The sequence below is a fragment of the Vicugna pacos genome, chromosome 35, assembly GCF_048564905.1.
Source record: "Vicugna pacos chromosome 35, VicPac4, whole genome shotgun sequence".
Taxonomy (NCBI): Eukaryota; Metazoa; Chordata; class Mammalia; order Artiodactyla; family Camelidae; genus Vicugna; species Vicugna pacos.
In genome coordinates this window covers 29,521,723-29,532,314 of record NC_133021.1, presented here as the reverse complement: position 1 = coordinate 29,532,314, position 10,592 = coordinate 29,521,723, and the positions used below count along the sequence as shown (strand labels likewise).

Sequence of the window (10,592 nt, the reverse complement as noted above, 5' to 3'; positions counted from 1 at the left end):
ATATATCTATGAAATTGTTATGGGAAACATAGGCTTTGCCCAGGGAGAAATTTCTATTCAACAAAGCCAACACATAACAACACTGAACAACAGAGCTGGCCATTAGAAAGGTATGCTTTGGATCTACTTGGGGAGAAGAGACTTTTTGGAAAGTGGGGGTAAGGGTTGTTGGTTGTCCATCCAACATCGTTTCTCTCATTTCTTCTTCCCAAGAGAACTCCAGTTTTGTTGAAGTATCCTCCTATTTCCCGCTCAGCTCAGGTCTTTCAGGTGAATCTGAACCTAACCACAGCGCAAATAATGAGTGTGATTGGTCCAGTTATGTTTGCAAGAAGGGGCCCATGTTGTAAGCTGGCAAAAGGGTGCACGGACATCACTGCAGAATCATTTTAGGAGAGTTCTCCTCTTCCCTGTTCTGGGAATGGTTATGAAAATGCCCCTTTCTCCTTCCCCTTTGGATAATCTGTCCTGTGCAAACATCAGGAGTGAAGCTATTGCTGCTGGATCAAGACCAATCTGAGGAGGAAGCCAGCAGACACGGGAGGGCAGAGCCAAATGTATTGTAGGAAAATGGAGCAGAGCCAGCAGATGAAGAGAAATATAAAACCTGTCCAGCCACCAAATTTCCAGTGTTCTAAGCCAATAAATGCCCTTACTGTTGATGCCAATTTCAGATGGGTTCTCTGTTACTTGCAACCAGAGTTATCCTGAATAATACCTGAATAATTGGAATATTGGTGTACTATGAAGATGCAGTAGAAGATAAATATGAGAACAGAAAAAAACTCATGTTCTAACTCCAACTATCTGGTGGAAAATGATCAGAGATGATATTTAATTAATTATATTAATTATTCCTATTTCTTAATATGAGGTTTTTTATGACATTTCAAGATTAGCAGGCTACATTCTGTCACTCATTTTCCCCTTGTTTCTCTTTTACATTTTCATCTCATTATTGGTGTTTTGTAGACATGACCTTGGAGTATATTTAAAGTTACGGATTAGTATCATTTTTGAACACAGCAAAGATTATCTGTGCTCACAGGAAGCAAAAAAATCTATTTTAAATAGCTGCTAAATTTTGAAAAGCAATAATAACCAACAGAATACACAAAGTGTGTTCTTATTGTCTATGGGTGGAAGCAGATGGCTTGTGGTTTAGGAATTCAAGAAGGCTTTGGAGTCACAGAGAGACTGATTTGGGGCTTCAAGGAACCAGCAGAACTCAGAGCTGCAAAGAGGGCTGGGCTGGAAAGTAGCAGGAAACTAAGGTTGGCAAAAATGGTCGAAGCCTAAGAAAAGAGATCTAAAGAATCTGGATGTAAACCCGCGAACCATGAAATTAGACCTGGGGGTAAGTGCTAAGCTTTCTTAAATCATCAAATTCTAAGGCAGAGTTCCTTCTGAAGCCATTTTTTAAGGATCATGCTCACTTGTATTTTTCACTTAAAACTGGTCTAGTATCTTCATTTCTCTAGTGTCTTAAAGAACATAAATCAGAGTGCTTCTGCTTCATCACTGAAGTGGTTAACGTCTTACGCTCTTCTAGTCAAACGTTAAAAAAAGGCATAAATCTCCAAACAAGCTTTATTTATATTTACTTTTAACAAGAGCTGTAAAACATGTCTCAACAAGCAGCAATTTAATTACATCCATGCATTTGATCTGATGAACATCCTGTTTGCAATAAACCTTTTCCTATAAATATACATTGAAAACACAAATTAAGCACCCATGTTAAGCAATGTGGCCTGTTTCCTCAATATCATAAATTTTGCTACGAAGTCATCTGTACAGTCTCAGGAAGGCCCTATGTTATTGGCGTAACTTTAGTTTTAATTTGGAAAGTCAGAGACATGTGACTTTATTTCCAGGGCAGGGGTAACACAAGGAATTTTATAGTTTCAAAAGTCAAATGCTCATTCTAGGAGTTCTACTGAAAGACTTGTGAATGTCTGTGTAGAAGAAATAGGAATGCTACCCTTGCTTAGTTGCCCAGAAATAAAAGCTATAATCAATCAATTAATATGATCTTTTCTTTCCTAATCCTTGACTATATCTCTTTTTTGGGGAATGAGTTGAGTTTTCATAATGGAATTTCATTAACAAATTTCCATAATGTTACCAGTGAGCAAGAGAAGAGGATGTCCCACTACTTCTAAGTGGGTGAGATTGGAAGTAATGGTAAGAACTGCTGGAACTCGGGTAAAATGTTAATTTTTAAATTAATTACTCCTGTTGTAGAATCACACATAAACATACATACACACAAGTGCCTAAGTAAGAGCCCACACACCCCGTTCTCTGTGCACGTGTGTGTTTGCACACACACAGAGCTTTGGAAATTAGAATTCATTTGTAGAGAGGTATTTTTAAAAGTGTGACTCTTTAGGACATAAACTTCTTATGATATTGGCTTTAAACTTTAGTTCACATTGTGACATAATTTACAGCCCACCAAATACACACAAACTGAGACAAATGTTTCATTAAGCCTTACTTGTCTCTTAATAAAAAACACTCGCAGAGAATTTTTTATTCTATAGTATCTTTCATTTGAAAACAAAAAAAGAGAAAGTTGCAACCCGCAACAATGATTTTACAACTCACTAATGGGTCACATCAGTTGAAAAATACTGTCTTTAGGGACATCAGGTAATGTCTGTAGACACACTTACATACGTAATTATGTGCATATTTACATACTGGGCTGCGACCATATGAACCAGGATTCTCTTGAATCAGGGATTGCCAGTAGAATAATTCTGAGACTCTGTATTTCATTTTTAATGCCTATTAAGTTGAAAATATTTTTACTATCAGCATTCTTTCCTGCTAGGTAAGATCAGTAAACTAACCTGAGTTCTTTCAGATCTCCAGAAATACCTTGAAATATGAAGAAACCCAAGGGCAGCTCACTCCTTCCATGCCATGTTCCTGGAATCAACTTTATTCCAAAGCTCCAGCTGTCCACGTGCTCCTAGTGGCACCTTTGAGCACGAGGAGGATTCCACAGTATGATGGACAGATTAGCAGTGGTTGACAGTGACAGGCCACATCCAGGGAGTACCCTGGGCTGCATTACAGGCCAGACTCTCTTCCAGGAGGCACACAAGTCAAGGGAGCCAGGGTTTGGATTCTGCCCGTGCTCTGTTGCTATAAATGCTGAAAAGCAACACTTCTCACACCTCCTTGGGTGTTTTCAGTTAGAACACCAAAGAATGAGGTAAAACCTCACCTTTGTCAATTCAATGACCTAAACATCTTTCCTCAGCAAAGATGTTGGTCTATTTCATTTGGGAATGTATGCATTTTAAACTTTCATCAAAGAAGGTGAGGTCAGGAGAGCTGGGCAACAAGAGAATATACTGGTACCAGAGAACACACTTGAGTATTCAATTTCTCACTCAATTTTTTTTTTAAACTTTGCACTTATAAACTGGAAATATGATCTATTTCACAAATACACCTAATTTGCACTCATTAAAGCCTAATCCCAAGCTTGTTTTCCCCAAACCAGCATTAGACTTGTGCTAGTCTCTCTCCATTTTCGCTTTACTCTTTTGTAAGTGGTGGTGGTGTAACAATTAGTACAGCTTAGGTGCAAAATTTATAGGCCTAAAAGGGAGGCACTTTGACAGACCAGTATTGAGACTACATGCTTCACCAGCATGAAGAGCTATTTAAAGGGAAGATGGCAGAGAATGCGAAAGGAAGTGTGAGGATGGACTTACAAAAGGGCTCCTCTGTGCTGGTCTGCTCTGCCCCGACTGGCCCCTAAGGAGTTACGATATTATAACTCTTTTCCTCTCAGAAGCAGACTGGATTCTGTCTCATGGATCTCTATCTGAACTGGAAGCATGTTCTTTTACTTTCTATAACATTTACCCCTCCACCTCCAGACTCGAGTCAGCTGACCTTGCTTTAAAGCAAAGCGCCTCATACAACACAGCGGGCGGTCTGTGCAGTCCATGCATTTGCTTACAAGTCAGGGATACTTGTTTTTAAAGAAAAGGATGCGGGAGGAGCTACCAGGAAACCTGATTGATCAATGTAGCCCCCCTCCCAAGCAAGATTCCAGAAAGATCTGCCGCAAGCTCAACACTCCAGTGTTTCTCAGAGAAAGAGATGAGGTTATGAAAGGGGACCTTATGCCTGCTGAATCCTCTAAAGAGCACAGAGAATAGTCAGGGATTTCTAGATGGCTCTGAGACATCTTTAAAATCCTAAAACAATTATTTTGAGAAGCGATATTTGTTATTTTGGTAGGTCTTTATGCCTGTCTGCTTTAACAAAGGGATTTGGCTTTTACAGAGGCTAGTGCCTGAGTTGGAATAAGAATGGAATAGATTCAGTGACTCCCGGGGACCTTCCTCGGCACCCATGACAACTGCAGTAATGCGGCATCTCACCACTTCAGTCTCAAGGATGCCTTGCCAGCTGGGCTTTAATTAATGATAAATCAACAGACAGACAGGTGACAACCATTATATTCTTCCACCTTATCACTGGGGCTAGAATTAGTGACAAAAGTTTTAATTAAATTTTAACTTTATCTTACTTAATTAACTTTGTGTGAAGATGGGACACACACACACTTATATTTGCATCTACATATTTGTTTGTTTAGTCGTGAAATGTTTCCAATTTCTTGTTTGACATGAGAGCATATAAAAAGAAAGGGATAGTGTTTAATCCAAATGAATTCGGTGTACATTTAACACTCTCCAATGTTTAAGAACGTAAAATACTTAGAAGAGTGTCTGACTCATAAGAAGCACACCATAGATGTTAATTAGCAATAACTATATATATATATATATATATATATATATATATATTTCTTATAACGATAATAATTTTCTTCCCTTGTTGAGAATATCTCCCAGATCTCTGGCACACTGTTCTCATGAAGTCTCTCCGTATGATATGCTGGCTCTTATCAACAGAAGTACATCCTTTCAGTGACTTAAAAGGAAGTAATAGGCCTGTTTTTCATATATTTATTCTATACGTTCAACTTAAGGGGAGGGGTTATATCTACCTGTTTCTCATATTTCCCGAAAGTTCCTATCACAATCCTCTTTCTCTCAAATCATTGAGAGTATGTTCATATAAAACATTTGGAAAAATACTTAGCAGTATAGACAGAAATATGAAAACCACTTTAAATCTTACCACTTACTGAAAACTATACTTGACACTTTTACTCGTTTCCTTTATGTTTCCTCTACGCATGTCAACTTCAACCTTTATAGAAAACAGATATATTCGACACGTGTTGCATAGCCTACTTTTCACTTACACGTTTTAAACATTGCCTCATGCCCTTAAACGTTTTTCAAAACTATTATTTACAACGGCTGCTTAACAATCCTTTTAATGAATGTCAGCTAGTTAACCTTTCCTTCTGTACCAATATTTTTGCTGTTACAAATAAATGGTCATATTCTTTGCACATCGATTATCAGAAAATATTGTTGACTGATTCCTGTCATTCAGATGCCATTTAATCTATAGTTTGTTGGATGGATAGTATATAAATTCCTTCTTTAGGAGCACTTGGCAACGCTCAGCGTGTCAAGATGCGTCTTAGAACGGGGCCTATTAGGAGGCAGGGAGGGCGATGTGCCTTCTGTAATGAAGGCAATGCTCATAGCAGCCCTAAGCTGATTTTATACCCAGCCCAAACTTCCTCTAGACCCAGAATCACCTGTCTTCTAGCATAATAGCACCATGTATGACACATAGTGGGTTTTAAATAAAAATTCGCTAACTGAAGATCCAAGGGTCTACTTGACGTTTCACTTGGTTGTCTTACAGGCGTTTCAAACCTAACACACCCACCTGCTGAACTCTTAACAATTGCCATGACTCTCCCATAAAACAAGAAATCACCTGCTTATCTCCTTCCTCCCAAACTCAGCAAATTGGACCACAATTCACACTCTTTGTCAAACCAGAAAGCTGGGAATCACCCTTGACACTCTTACCTCCCTCCTCCCACCCAGCAAGTCCTGACGCTCCTTTTGCAGAACCACTTCCAATCCATCCACGCTCCTTCATCATCTCAGCCATCGTGGTCCAACCCAGCAGCAGCTCACTGTGAGTCCCTGTTCCTGGTCTTCTCACCTCCACTACTGACTGCTTCCAGACTGACTTTTAAAAACGCATCTAAGGATGTGCTACCTCTGTTTTGAAAACAATACTGCCCTTTGCACTTGGCATTTTTAATAAATATAAGCTATGACTCTGTGCTGTGGCTTCTAAGGCACTACCTGATTCGCCCCCCACCACAGAACCCTCTGCAAGTTCTGTGACTACACCAACGCTTCTCATTCTCTGAGCACCCACCTCGGCCCTGTTCTCTTTTCTTCTGTATCCCTCTCCTGCTTCTCTCTGGCCCTTCACAAAGCTGGATCCCTCCCAGACTTCAGGTCTAACCATCTGCCTCCTTCTACAACACCCAACGCTCTCTCGCAAGGTGCCTTTTTCATTTCCCTCCCTGTCCTAGGTGTCTCGAGTCCTCTTCAATTTTGAGGTCTAAAAGGTTTAGTAACAGGTTAAAAAAAGTGAAGAAACTGCTTTACCATGATGGCTGGTTTGGGTTTTGTTTTAAAAGGACATCAGAAGGGCAAAGAGAATTCTCTCTTACAACATGCATTGGAACTGATTTTTGGGGTATGACCTCATTCAGAAGTTAAAGTTAAAATGATTCACTGGAACTTCTAAAATTTTTCAATTAAAACTCTGCATGAGATGGCTAATCAATCCCCAATCTTGGCTTATTTTGGCTTACTTAACACAGCATCTTTCCAAGAGGCTGCGAGCACTAGTCAATTTCTTGTCTTCTCCACCCACAAACAGAATGATGGTGGCAGATATTTCTAAATAAATGCACACTTTAATAACAAACATCTGATTTTTAAAGTCTGTGTCAATACTATCCATTTATCTTTTTGGTTTTTTCCCCCGAGAGTTACATATCCTCCTTTGCTGAGAGGGATACTGGGAAACAATAAGTTAGCACCTGGCGAACCTCCAGAAGCCCTCTTCCTGTGAGCCCGTGGGGGCTAAGGGGCGGGGCCGGGGGCTCCATGAGCTTCCTGAGGGCCATGTGGTGGTGGGCAGGGGCAAGGCAGCACATTCAGTCCCAGGCACATGGAACATATACCCAGGAGGCGAGGAGCTGGAGAGACCCCCTCCAAAGAAGGGGGCACAAAAAGACACAATGGCAGGGAAGGCTGGGCAGAGTGCTTGAGTGTCAGGGGTCAACAAAGGACACCATGATGTAGTGAGTGCCCCGAGTGGTGGGCAGCCCTTCCTGGTAGTGGGTGAGGCGGCCAGGGTGAAGGGGACCCCAGCCCTTCCTCGGGGATGAGACCACGCAGTTGTAGCACAGGAACGGCAGTCGCCCCCCCTCATAATCCAGGCCCTCGTGGTTGGGGGCAACATTGAGGGTAAAGGTGGATGAGTCGTGATGCGGCCACAGAGGGGGCTGCTCATCTGGCCGGTAGCGGACCACGAAGTTCATCGCCGCCCGGGTCTCGGTGTGGTAGCCTGGGAACAGGCTCTCGGTCAGAGGCCCCACGTACGTCCTCAGCAGCTGCAGCCACTGGTCCTCGTAGCCCACCTGCTTCATGCAGATGTCCACGGTGGGCACGTTCTCGTAGCCTCCAGCCAGCCTTGAGTCCTCGTGCCGGCCTCCTGACCACTGGCCACAGTGCTCCATTTCCTCCACTAGCTCATCGCACATTTGCTTGGACAGCAGAGGGAACCAGTACACATCTGGGCAGGGCTGCTCCATGGGTCCCTCCCCTTCAAGGGCTGGCTATAGTTCTCCTGAATGCACTGCTCCTTCCAGTCCAGGGGGTTGTCGAAGATCTGCCAGAGGTCAGGGTGCAGGTGGTCTGTGTCGTACCGGGAAGTGGCCAGGCGGTGGCCAAATTCGTGCTGATTGCTGAGGTGGAGGAAGATGCCCTGGTCCCGCAGGGTCTTACAGAAGGCCATGTCTGGGTCAGTGTCGCTGCCTGAGGACACCTCCCTCTGGAGCAGCTCTGTCCTCGGGGTTTCCCCATGGATCACACAGGCCTGGGATATGGAGGGCACATTCCACGCGCCCACTCGCCTCCCCCGCACCAGCTCCACGTAGTCCTCGGAGCGGGCGTAGTACTCATCAGGGCTCAGGGCTCCCCAGAAGTTGGACCACAGCTTCCCGTGGCAGGACAGCATGGGCGCGCTCACCTCCCTGTTCTCCTCGATGAGGGTGCGCAGGGTCTGTGGGTTGGTGATGGCAGTATCGGCATCCAGGCTGAAGGAGAATTCACATCTGAGGTCTTGCTGACAACTGTCCATGGCCATGTCCCTGGCCTCGCCTGGGGTCAGGGCCTCCTCGGGCCCCACCAGCTTCACAGCTGAGAAGTGGTCCTGGAGCTGGGGCCAGGAGTCAGAAATGTGGGGCTCATGGGACACCCCGCTGTTCTGCAGGAAAAGGGTGACCCTGTCGGGAGGGTAGTCCAGGAGCAGCCGCCGCTGTAGGAAACGGGGCAGGAATGGGATAGCTTGTTCCACAAACATGGCCAGAAGCACCTGCGGGGGGCAGGCCACCCCGCCCCCGGAGTGTCCTCTGGTCCTGGTTGCAGAACCCACAGCCTCCCTCAGGAGTCCAGCCATTGGGGATGCAGTTTCCCAAGTAATTCAGCTGGCGCTTAGTGGGACCATTCCCATGGACCACAGTGGGAAGTGTGTCGTAGGCCACGTTCCGGATATGCACACGATTCCGACCAAACTTTAAAATCACCTCATCTAGAGCCTCATTGAGATTCTGAAAGATCCGGGATTTATGACCCATGTTAAGGCTGTTTCTCCCCGAGTCCTGGGTCCAGGTGGAGCCGAGTGCAGAACAGTCAGTCATCATTATCATCTCTGTAGTTCCACGGGCGGACGATTTGGTGGATGTTGGGGGCGATGCCGACGAACACACCAGAGCGGAGGAAGCGCTTGCCCGTGCCCACCTCAGGGTCCTGCTCCGCCAGCCCCCACTCGGGCCAGCAGAAGCCCTCCGTGGGGAAGAGCAGACGGCTGCCCCTCCGCACAAGCTTCTTCAGCAGCTCGGAGGGGCTGCCAGCCAGAACCACGTCGTAGCTGTCCACGAACATGATGACCTTACCTTCCCGGTCTGCCTATTTCTCCATTTCTTTCTTTAGCCACCTGACTTTCTGTCCTCCACCAACCGTTCGGGCTACATCACCCCTCGCCACTCCCCTCCCAGGCCCGGGGTCCGCACGGGGTAGTTGAAACACTCTGCCGACCGCAGAAAAGGCCGGTATCCCTCCGTGTCGGCTGTGGCCACGGTGATCACCAGCAGCTTCTCTGGGGTGACGGGGTCGCTGCCCCGGGGCCGATCTGCGGCCGAGGCCGCTGGAGGCGGTGATGGATGGCAACAGGCGCGGTAACAGCCGCAGCCGGAGGCCCGGGCCGGGAGCGGGCGGAGACGGCACGCGCGCGCGCGCGCGGCCCAGGCGGCGGGCCGGGACCCTAACCCTGGGGGGGGCTGTGGGGCAAGGGAGCGGGGCTGCTGTGCGGCCCGCTGCAAGGCGGAGCCGGCCTGGGGCTCCGCCCTGGGAAGAAGGTGTAGCCGGAGGCTACAGAAAGCTCGAGGTGCCGGCGCCCTAGACCAGGAGAGGACTGGCCCGGGGCGCGGGCAGAGCTGAGCGGGCGCAGGGGGCGCCCGGCGGGCGGCGGGGCAGGGGCGAGGGGAGGGGCCGGCGGCCGCGAGCCGGGGCTTCGCTTGGAGCCAGCCTCGCCCACTGCCCGCGTAACAGCCGAGGACACTGAAAAGCGGAGAGGGGACGTGACTCCTCGCGGGTCTGGCGGGACGCGGCGGCGGGCCTTTGCCACCGCCCGGCCCGAGCAGCCAGGCGGAAGGCCCGCAGAGCGAGGCGGCGGCGGCGCGCGGAGCCGGGACTGCGGCAGGGAGGGAGGCGTCTGCGGGCCCGGGTTCCAGGGAAGCTGGGCGTTGAGGTTTCGGCAGACGGTCACCGCGGACCTCTGGGATTGCCCACTCAAGCCTGCCCATTTTGTTTGGTAGTCTGGCCCGTCATCTCTACCGCCCAGAGAAGCTCCAGGGGCCGCTTTTGTGATGACTGCATCTTCAGGAGGACCAAAGGAAAACAACGTTTCTTTTCCATGTTATCTTTTGTCTGAGTTTTCTGCAGATTTTCCTGTTGTCCTCAAAGTACAGACTTACATTTTCACAATAACAAATCCTGCTGTAAGATTCAAAAGTAAGAGAGTGAAAGAAAGCATGAAAAGTAAGGCAGCTGATTTGCCTGAGACAAATGGGTAAGATTTAGGCGATGCAGGATTCATGCCCTGGATGGGCCATTTAATTAAAACGAGAAATGGCACAGGCTGAAGTTAAGCAGTTTAGGGAATTAATAATCAGGTGCAAATGCAAAGTAAGGACACTATCTTTTAGAACGTTCATCTCCATCTTTATGTCATCCGAGCCAAAGGACAGGCAGGAAATAACATCAATGAGACGCAGGCAACATTGACAAACGTTCTGGCCTCCGAGAGCACAACAT

At 46.8% G+C, this 10,592-nt stretch overlaps 1 pseudogene; it reads right to left on the bottom strand.

The window, feature by feature from the left end:
* Positions 1–6,887: 6,887 nt before the first annotated feature.
* LOC102541334 (multifunctional procollagen lysine hydroxylase and glycosyltransferase LH3 pseudogene) lies at positions 6,888–10,193 on the bottom strand (annotated as a pseudogene).
* Between the last annotated feature and the right edge of the window lie 399 nt (positions 10,194–10,592).